We start from the raw sequence: 11,558 nt of genomic DNA on the forward strand, positions 1-11,558 counted from the left end.
ATATGAGGTCCTTGTGTGGAAATTAATTGTGTGGAGGTCCTTGTGTGAAAGTTAATTGTGCGGAGGACTTTTGGATAATGAAGTTTTGCATAATGCTTTTAATATATTCTTATTAATTTAAAAAAAAATAGAATCAACGTAACTATAACCATGGTATTCGTGAAATCAATTGGAAAACCAAACTTCACATTATCTCCTACGTTGTAATATCCTCTGGTCAAATCCACCAAAAATGCAACTTAATATGAAATTAAATGTGAAACACGAGAGACCATATAATACAATTCATAACCATCGTGTTACGATAATGATATTATTGAATCTCGGTTAGATAATTGTGTGCAGGTGAGGGGATGATAGATTATACGGTTTCAGAAGCTCCATTGGAAAGGGCGAACTTTCTTCTAGATCAAGAAGAACAATTAGCCTATCACTCGTGGTCGACATGATCCTAATTCCCCATCCTCTTCTTCTAGTAGCTTCCCCACTTTGTGCTCATTTTATCCTTCACATGATGAACCTTGATTGTTGGATCAACACCCGGGATTTCGTTCGCGGTTTTTTGTTGTGTGAAGAATTTAAAGTAAAAATTTGACTACTGATTTTGTGTTAAGATGGGGAAGATGGTGAATTCATCGGATAATCTATTATGTGCTTATACCCTATAATTACACTCAAATTCCTTCGTATTTTTCCCCACCAAAGCATTTCTATTATTATAGTTCTTTTCCACTTCAAATCTTTAGGTGTGAAATCATATTGTTTATTTTTTCATCTCCAAAGAGGATTAAGAGATTATATTGTTTATGTGTTATTACTGATCAGATCTAAGATGAAAAGTAGTATAATGGTGTCATTGGTTATGATAATTTTCCTAGTCGTTGCAATCTATAGTTGCACCACCATGTTGCTAGAGAACAACATGTTTATTGCACCAGCTAATCGCTTTTCCTTTGATACCATTCTCAATTTTGTCACCCATGCTCACATGGAGAAGGATATGATACATTGAGATCAAGAGAATAGCCCTTGGAGTATCTTTTCAGCCACCTCGTCGAAGAGTTCCATGAACAAGGTGAACAAGTTATCATTTATTCTTAGTGCGACCATTCAAAATATAAACAAGGCGGATGAACCGCGTGCATCAATCCAAGATGAGGGTGTATGTCAGGCCAATTTTGTGTAACTCTGAATGAATTGTGTGATTTGCATTAAGAGATTATTGATATATACATTGTGAGGGAGACTCTTGAAATTCAAATTCTAGTGTCCCTTCACCTTCTCTATTTTCCTATTTACATGAATTTCCTAATCCCAAATATTAGTTGTTAACATTACACCCCTTAATTTGAAGGGATGTTTGTGAGTCCAAGCATCATTCTAAGTGTTTTGGTGAAGATGTTTGTAATCTGCTCATTTGTGGAACAATGGCATAGGTGAATAACCTTGGCCTCAACATGATGTCGAATTAGATGATACTTTGTATTGATATGCTTGGTTCAATCATGGAACTCTGGGTTCTTGGCCAACTTTATTACAGAAGTGTTGTCAATAAAAAGACGAGTAGAATGCACTTATTTCTCTTGTAAATCTTCCAGAATTTTCCTGAGCCACAATTTCCTTCTTTTCTTCTACAGTTGCGAAATATTCTGCCTCAGTTGTGGAATATACCATAACTAACATTTTGCATGACCACTAGGAGACATCTCTTGATCCAAGACTCATAAAATAACTTGAATTAGATACTCCATTTTCTTTATCTCCATCAAAATGTGAATCAGTGTATCCAATCAAGCTAAAGTCATCCACTTATGTATACTTGATTCCAAAGTCTTCAGTTCCCTTCAAGTACTTTAGAACTCTTTTTGCAGCACACCAATGACCTTCACAAGGCTTTTGTATAAACCTATAAAGGACTCCAACAACAAATAAAATGTTTTGTCTCGTAGTAATCAAGTAGTTGAAACTTCCTACGAGTTGTTTGTACTTTGTTGCATCCTCAAATTCATTTCCTTCTATGGATGTGAGCTTTAAATTTTGTTCTATTGGAGTGGTCAAAGGATTGCACTCAACCATGCCAAATTTGTCCAATAAATCTCCAATGTACTTATTTTGAGAGAGGAATATAAATTTCATATGTTGGTTTACTTCAATACCAATATAGTAGTGAACATATCACAAATTTTTCATTTCAAAACCTTTCCTCAATTCTTTATTAATGGATGCAATGTGATTCTCATTGTTCTCTGTCATCATAGGATCCTCTACATACACCACAGGATATACAATTGTTTTTCCAACTTTCTTGACAAACAAAGTCGCATCATCAAGATCATAATGTTCAATGTAAATTTCAAGGATGGAAATTTATCTTAAGGTTTAGGAACCTTGGCGAATCTTACTAGTCCCTAAAATGCAAATTGTAAACTTTTTTGGTGATATTTTTGTAGAAATATTTAGATTTCCAATTATTTTATATTAGTCGATATAATATTTTGGTGATTTTTAAGGTAAAATAATGGTGTACTATAGAATTTGGGCAAATCATTTTAGAAAAAACTGGAAATTGGCAACAAAAAAAAAAAATTGGAAAAAGCATGGAAAATTAGCCCGCTTGTGAATATTAGCCCCTAAAATTTTCCCTGACAATGTTTGAAATTGAGTTTCAGAAGTTGCTCGGTCAATTTATCGTACCAAGCTCGTGGTGCTTACTTGATTCCATACAAGGATTTTAAATTCTTACATACTTTGTGCTCCTATTCCTTCACAACAAATTCTTCTGGATGAGATATAAAAACATTCTCTTTCATATTTCCATTCAAGAAAGCAATTTTTACATCCATTTGATGGACTTTCCAACCATTCTAAGTTGTGAAGGCAAAAAGAGTCTGTATCGTAGCCCATTTTGCTGTGGAGGAAACAGTCTCCTCATAATCAACCCCTTCCTTCTATGCAAAACACTTTGCCACGAGCATACCTTTATGCTTTCTAAGTGATCCATTTGCTTTATACTTATTCTTAAAGACCCACTTGCGACCCATTTTTTTGGTTCTCAATGGAGGATAAACCAGCTCAAAGATTCCATTCTTTATCAAAGCATCATATTCTTTATGCATCACATCTTTCCATTCATCATGAGAAGCAGCTTCTTTGGAGGAAGTTGGTTCAAAATCTGTAGACAAATTTAATTCGCAATCATAAGAAACATACATATCAACAGGTGATACATTGTCTCCATTTTGTCTAGTAGAGCTTCTTGTCCTTGTATTTCCAACCTCATCGAGACAAATATTTTCAAGTGTATTTGTTAGCCATTTTGGAGGACCTTTTTGAGATGGTCTAGGTTATTCAGTTGACTAAGATGGGGCTAAATCAAGATTTAGCATCCCAATTCTCTCAACCACATCACTCGAAGTGTCTTCTTGATCAGTGGATGGAGTTTCATGAGGGGGAGAGAGTGTAACACCCTCCTCCCACATCTACCGAAGTAACTAGCCAACTGGGGTAAACATGAGACGAGAGGATATTATGATTGGATTTGACCTCCTATGTGACCTTAAGGAAGTGGAATGAATGAAAACACCACACGTAGTCATCCAACATCATCTTTAGAATCCTCAGGAGGCATGCCAGTCACTCAGACAACATGTCCTTGGGTCTCACTAATGTTATGGACATCTTAGGCCTCAATTGCTCCCATGTTATAGGCAAGAAAGCATTCAAAAACCCAAATTCTCTCTCACAATATTTCCTGACCAAAGGCTAAAATTTCCAGTTCTATGGCAATGACCCCAAGATTTAAGCCAATTTTTTAAGCCCAAATGTCAATTCACTACCCAGAATGGAGTGATAGCTTAAAATCGGAAAAAATACAGGGAGACAATGATGCAAAAGCAATAAGTTGAACAAGAGTTTAGCGAGACCCTACCAGCAATGACAACCATTTCGTCAGACATATCATCAACATGTAACCTACATGTATAAACAACATAATTAAGTGTGGGGATCTCATACTTATCTGAGAATCGCTATGAACCATTGTTCCCTCATGTCATTTGTTGCATTATCATCTATTATGTCATAGACACATTATCCATTCATATACAAGTAAAAACATGTTGATATCCATACATAGTTGTTGTCTTAAAACATACATATAAACAAAATAACAGGAACAGAAATATCATAAACATATCAGCCATAAAATCCACATATACACCAGTACATTTACACATGAAAATCAAGGGAATGAATTTCTCATTAATGAATACAATCAACCAATTGTAGATGGGACTACCACATTCCACCCAACCATAGAATGGTTGAGCCAAGTCCCTCTTCAGCCAATCACCCCCATGCCATATTACAGGCATGAATGTGGGACTCATAGAACACACCAAAAACACCAACAAGCATGGATGCCACCAGACTTCTCTACCTACACCATGAGGAATTTGAGTGCCTCCTAGTCTCTCAAGCTTTATCACAATCCTCAATATGATCCAGGGATCACTAGGCCCTACACCGAGACATACTCTCTATGCTTTGCCATACATCCCATCCTACGACTACTAGCCCAACGCAGAGAAAATCCACCTCTTAGCTTTATCGTATATCCTACCATTCACTGGAAATGATTCCTAGGCACACAATCTGGGTTTACCACAACCCACAGTCTGGTTTAGGGGTTACTAGGCCAGTGGTATTACCGTGACCCACATTGACCGAGTGTGAGAACCCATCTCATCAAAGTCATCAGGAAATGGCAAGGCTAGGCTAAAGAACACTGTCACACCTGGAAAAAACCATGCCATGATAGAAAAGAACCACATGAAATCCTATGCATGCAAAATCTAGCAAGGACAATACACATACAAGTCAATACCTACAATGAATATTGTTGTAGCTGCTTGATCCTACCTTTCCCTACTTGATCTTTGCTTCCTCTTGCCTTCTTTTCCTTCCTTGCTCCAATGCCATAGTTGCTCCAAGAAAACTCTAAGTGTCCAAGAGTATGAGAGAGAGAAAGAATAATGAGAGACCTCCAACACTGAACTAAAAAAAGGTTACCAACTGATCCTCAGAAGCCTTTTTATGAATGAGGCCTCTATTTTCTTCATTTTCCATTATTTTCCTTCATTTTCCTCCTCACATGCAACTTGTGACCTTTGACCTCTTTTTTCTCCTAATTTCCATTATTTTCATAAATAATTGTGCCAAAATTGCCATTTTTCCTTTCCAAATCCTTTGCCTTATCCTTTTCCAATTTCCTTAGCCAACAAAAACCAAATGAACAACATGTAGGATGTCTTGCCCAACATTTAGCTTGGAATAAGTGTCCCATCAATAGTGGTTATTGTTTTTAACTTTTATTACATGGAATTTTCACCAGGGTCGTTGCAGAACCCTCCCCCTTGGGGGAAACCATCCTCGGTGTTCAACCACACATATACCTCAGCAACCTGCTGAAACAAGACATACTTCTCATGGAGGTTTATAACATAGCTCGATGTATTATTTACAATGAAAGACCTGCTCAAAACAAAACATCATGACAACATGTTGCATACAAGAGCTTTATAACATAGCTCATTACGATATTTACAATGATCATTTTGTTGAGTGCCAACCCACATGACATCATAACATCATGATAACATAACCACATGATAGCATAGTAACATGACAACATAATCATAATGACATGACACCCATACCACTTAGTGGATCTTTATATCTTAGCTCATGGCGGTATTTACATCCATATACATATGTACATATAACAACCGCCAAAAATATAAACCAAAATATATACCAAATCATATACCAAACATATATCAAAACATATACCAAACACCATATATAAGCATATACCAAAACACCATATCAAAGCATATACCAAAACACCAAGTCAAAGTTGCTTTGCCTCAACTAGAAAAAAGGGAAGGATACATAGCCTGTATCTGATCCGCCATCTCCCATGTAGATTCATTCAGCCCAAAGTGCTTCCATTTCACTTTAATTTGCTTGATTTCTCGGTTCCAGAGCATGAGCACCTTTTTCTTCAATATACACTGAGGCTCTGGTTGGAATTCTCCATCTGGTTCCACCTACAATATAGACCATTCAATCACATGATCAATATCCTTAACATACTTCTTAAGCAAATATACATGGAAAACATCATGGACTTTCACTGTCGAAGGCAATGCAAGTCAATAGGCTACTAGCCCAATCCTCTCAAGGATACTGAAAGGTCCACAAAATTGGGGTTCCAGCTTGGCACATGATCCAATCCGTAAGGAGCTCTTCCTTAGTTTGATGTGCAAGTACACATGTTCCCCAACATGGAACTCCTTAAACAACATGTTCCTATCTGCATAACTCTTTTGCCTATCCTCTGTTGACTTTAGGTTCTTTTTGATCACCTGCATTTCCTCTTCCATGTTTCTCAACATATTTGGTCCAATCAATACCTTGCTAACCAGATCACTCCAACTGATAGGAGTGTTACAACTCCACCCATACAATGACTCAAAAGGACTCATCCTCAGTGACTCCTGATAACAATTGTTGTATGCGCACTCTACCAAGGGGAGATACTCTTCCCACTTAGGTTGTTGATGCATCACATACATCCTCAACATGTCCTCCATTATCTCGTTGAATCTCTCTGTCTGTCCATCTGTCTGTGGATGATAAGTTGTGCTGAAGGCCAACTCTTTACCCAAACCTGCAAAGAATTCCTACCAAAACTTGGAAGTGAACTTTGCATCCCTGTCTAACACAATCTTCTTTGGAACACCATGCAGTATAACTACATCTCTAATGAATACTTGTGCCACATCACTAGCTGAGAATGTAGACTTCACTAGAATGAAACGTGTAACCTTTGTCAACATGTCCATAATGACCATGATGGAATCATGTTGTTTCACTGTCTTCAGAAACCCTGTAATTAAATCCATGGAAATGACCTCCCATTTGTAATCGTGATCGACTCTAGCAATCCACCTGGATGTTTTCACTCTACCTTCACTCGCTAACAATCAAAACACCTAGCCACAAAATCTTCTACATCCCTCTTTAGATTCAGTCATTGGTAGAATCTCTTCATCACTGTCAGTGTCTTCTGATAATTTAGGTGACCTGAATATGGTTTCACATGAAACTCCCACAATATCACCTTCTTGAGCTCACTGCTATCTGGTACATATATCCTGTCTCAGAATCTAACCAATACATCCACTGTAAGACAATAATCCATACCTTATGCACCAGTACATGTACTTGTGCGTATACATGTACTACCACTTACCTGTACCAGTATCCTGTTGCAACCTGTGCACATTCTCCATATACCTGACATCTTGTTGACCTGCCTGCAAGATCCTATCATGTACATCTGTCCCATAGGATCTCATAACTGTGAAGTTGTTTACCTATATCCACCTGCTAAGAGGATCCACCACCCTGTTCTCTTTACCTTTGATGTACCTGATCTCAAAATCAAACTCACTGATTGTGGCCAACCATCTAGCCTGTCTGGCTTTCAGATTCGGCTGGTCAAACAACTACCTCAACCCAATATGATCACTCATCAATACAAGCCTCCTGCCAAGAAGATAGTGCCTCCACATCGTCAATGCATGTATAATCGCTACCAACTCAAGATCATGTGTCGAGTAGTTTTTCTCATGCTCGTTTAGTTTCTGAGACTCATAGCATACCACTTATCCATCCTACATAATAACTCCACCAAGCCCTCTCTTGCAAGCATCTATGCATACCACAAATTCTTTGTTCAGATCTGCAATCTGTAGCACTAGTACACGTGTCAACAACTTCTTAAGTTGCTAAAATCTAGCCTCACACTCCTCTGTCCATTCAAACTTCTTACCTTTCCTTTGCAGTGATGTGATAGGATAAGCAATCTACGAGAAGTTCTTGATGAACCTCCTGTAGTAGCCTGCCAAACCCATGAAACATCTCACCTCATCCACACTCTTAGGAGCTATACACTCCATGATGGCCCTTATCTTCTCTAGATCTACTACAATTCCCTCCTTGGAGACAACATGTCCAAAGTAGTGTACCTCACTCTGAAAGAAACTACACTTTTTGAGCTTAGAATACAATTGATGCTCCCTCAACAACCTCAACACTGCTACTAAACGCTCGGAATGCTCTTCCTCATTTTTATAATATACCAGTATATCATCAATGAACACAATAACAAACTTATCCAAATATGGATGCAACACACTATTCATCAAGAACATGAATGTAGTTGGAGCATTAGTTAAGCCAAATGGAACAACAAAATACTCATAATGCCCATATCGGGTCCTGAACGTAGTCTTGTAAATTTCCTCCTCTTTGATGTGTACCTAATGGCGTCTGGATCTCAAGTCAATGTACGAGAATGTTTTTTCTCCCTTCAGCTGATTGAACAAGTCATATATCCTTAGGAAAGGGTACCTCTTCTTGATGGTGACTTTGTTCAACTGCTTGTAATTGATGCATAATATATGAGTACCATCTTTCTTCTTCACAAAAAACACTGCTGCACCCCAAGGTGATACACTTAGCCTAATGTATCCCTTGTCCAACATTTCCTTCAATTGCAACTTTACCTCAACCAACTCAGGCGTGCTCATCCTATAAGGTGCTTTTGATTGTTGAGTTGCCTTTGGCACTAGCTCAATAGAAAATTCTACCTCCCTATGAGGTGCCAATTTTGTAATGTCCTCAAGAAATACATCCTGAAACTATTGCAAAACTAGGTACCTTCTCAACACATCTGCATCCTCAACCTCCTTACCCTTATCACTAGAAATGTGTACTAAAAACAACATACACCCTTTCCTGCAGCTATGCTTTGCTTGCATAGTTTTCACCATCCTAATTGATATGACTTTCTTCCTACCTTGCAAGACTCTTGGTTTCCCATTGTCATCAACACACTCGATAGATTTATCATATCAATCTACCTTGGTTCTATGAAGATACAACCAATCCATGCCCAAAAACATATTGTATAATGCCAACGGTAATACATTTAAATGTGTTGCAGTAGACATACTATTTAAGTCAAATGTGCAAGCTCTTACCAATGATGAACTCACTTCTTTGTACATGTAGCCAACTACACTAACCAGGATTCTGCATGCAATTCCTTACTCAAACCACACTTATCCACCAAGTCAGGACTAACATATCTATAATTAGATCCAGGGTCAATCAAAATAGAATTAACTTGATCACAAAGCTTACCATCCATCTCAATTATAGATTCTTGGTGTTATGCTTGTTTGTTATCCACTTCTACATAAATACGAGGAATACTCTGGCCAACATCGCCAATAGTTTGTGCCTCTGTGCACTGTATATCTTAGGCCTACCACCAATGCCCTCACCTTTATGATGTTGTTGTTGTTGTGACCCATGTCCCTATTTAGATGCATTAAATCTCTTTTGTTGTGCCATACTTTATTTCCCATTTTTGTTTTGAGGTCTTGTTCTCTTAGGCTTCCATTTACCTCTACCTTTGTCTTTTCCCTTCCATCCTTGCTGAGATTCATTCTTACACTTTGGTTATTTGTAGAAATACCTCATTTTCCTAATAAATTCGTCAAGTGATCAAGGATCATCATACTCAATCCGATCTCTAAATTATAATGGAAAACCACTAACAATATCTGAACTTTAGCCTTCTCATTAGGAAGATAGGGTACATACCTCAATAGCTCCAAAAACTTGGTCATGTACTCTTCATCTGTCATTGACCCCATATTTAGCTCATAGAATTCTTTGGCCTTATTGTCGTAGTACCCCTTTGAAAAGTATTTCTTCTTGAAAATCCTCTTGAACTCCCGCCAACTCAATTCATCTGCCTTGATGTCTCTAACCCACTTAACATCCTCCCACCGGATGTTTTCTTTACTTTCAACCTGAAGATAGCTATTCTAGCCTTCATGTTATCTGTGTACTCATGAAACTCAAAGAATTTTTTCATCCCAATTATCCAAGCCTCTTCATCTTCCGAATTATTCACATCTCCATCAAAATTAGGTGGTTTTTCTTTCTTAAATTCATTTGACAAGTACCCCCTGTCACTCCACCCATAAGGATCATAACAATGACGATCATGATGTCTATCAGAACCAAAACTAGAATAGTACCTGTACTCATCACCCCTCCTATCTGGAGTGTCCAACAATGTGTCATCTCTCACTGTATCATATATATCTGACTTGTGTCTACCAGGATACCTAGTGCCATATGCTCCATTAGTTATGTCCTCTTGCCCTTGGCTAATCCGAAGTGGCCCTTGTCGCTGCAAGTCTCACAAACTCTGAAGAAGTATAGAATTAATCTATCCTTGCTTATCTTGTGTCTGTATGATCCATTCATTATCTGCCTTACAACTCCTTATCTCTTTCTTTAAGCTCCTCAATGTATCTACCAAATCATAAGTATGTCACGCACCATGCTGCTCATCTGATGCATAGGGAGATTCTATATAGTCTACCACCTTGCTAGCCATTAGATCTCTTTCATGCAACGAATATTATGTCAGATAAACCAAATCAAAATAAATCAACGTACCTTAGTATAGCTCGGGGAGGATACCTTGTCTGCAAGATCACCAAATCAGTGTGATACATGTATAACAAAAACATAATAGCATATAGACGTACACAAATAAATGTATCAACATATAAAGATCACTCTAGTGAAGGTCCGGTCATCAATACAAGCATATCAACAATGCATGATATGACATCATGCATGACAACAACCGTTACTCCATTGTATACATTTTGACAACAACCATTACTTCATTGTACACATTGCCACATGCAACCACAATATGCATAAGCAATGCTAATCAACTACACCTATGCATAAATGCATGTAGTTGAACATAAGCGATCAATTCTCTTAATCAACCTACAATACTAATACATGTAATCAAAAAATTCAAGAATGTAACCTAGCATACAAGGATGTAAGTAGGCAACATAAAATCAACATGTAAGCAACATATAACCATGTACAACTAGTCATATAATCATTACAAATGCACTCCAAAAAATCAATATCAAATTTTCCATGGCAACATTACTACAACCAAAATTAATCATCAAGCAAATGCAACAAGCACATGAAATGCAAGTGTAAGAGACACACATGCAACTGACATGCATTCATGACAAACAGACACCGCCCATCTAGTCCTAGGGTTGAACCATGCTCTGATACCACTCTGTAACACCCTCCTCCCACATCTACCCAAGTAACTATCCAACCGGGGTAAACATGAAACAAGAGGCTACTATGATTGGATTCGACCTCCTATGTGACATTAAGGAAGTGGAATCAACAGAAAAACCACACACAGTCTTCCAACATTAGCTGCAAAATCCTCAGGAGACATGTCAAGCACTCAGACAGCCTATCCCTGGGTCTCACTGATGTTCTAGACATCTTAGGCCTTAGTTGCTCCCATGCTATAGGCAAGAGAGTGTCCAGAAACCCAAAGTCGCTCTCGT

Source organism: Pinus tabuliformis, chromosome 5_1 (assembly GCF_031772625.1).
Source record: "Pinus tabuliformis cultivar Carrire ecotype Pingquan chromosome 5_1, CPIR1, whole genome shotgun sequence".
Taxonomy (NCBI): domain Eukaryota; kingdom Viridiplantae; phylum Streptophyta; class Pinopsida; order Pinales; family Pinaceae; genus Pinus; species Pinus tabuliformis.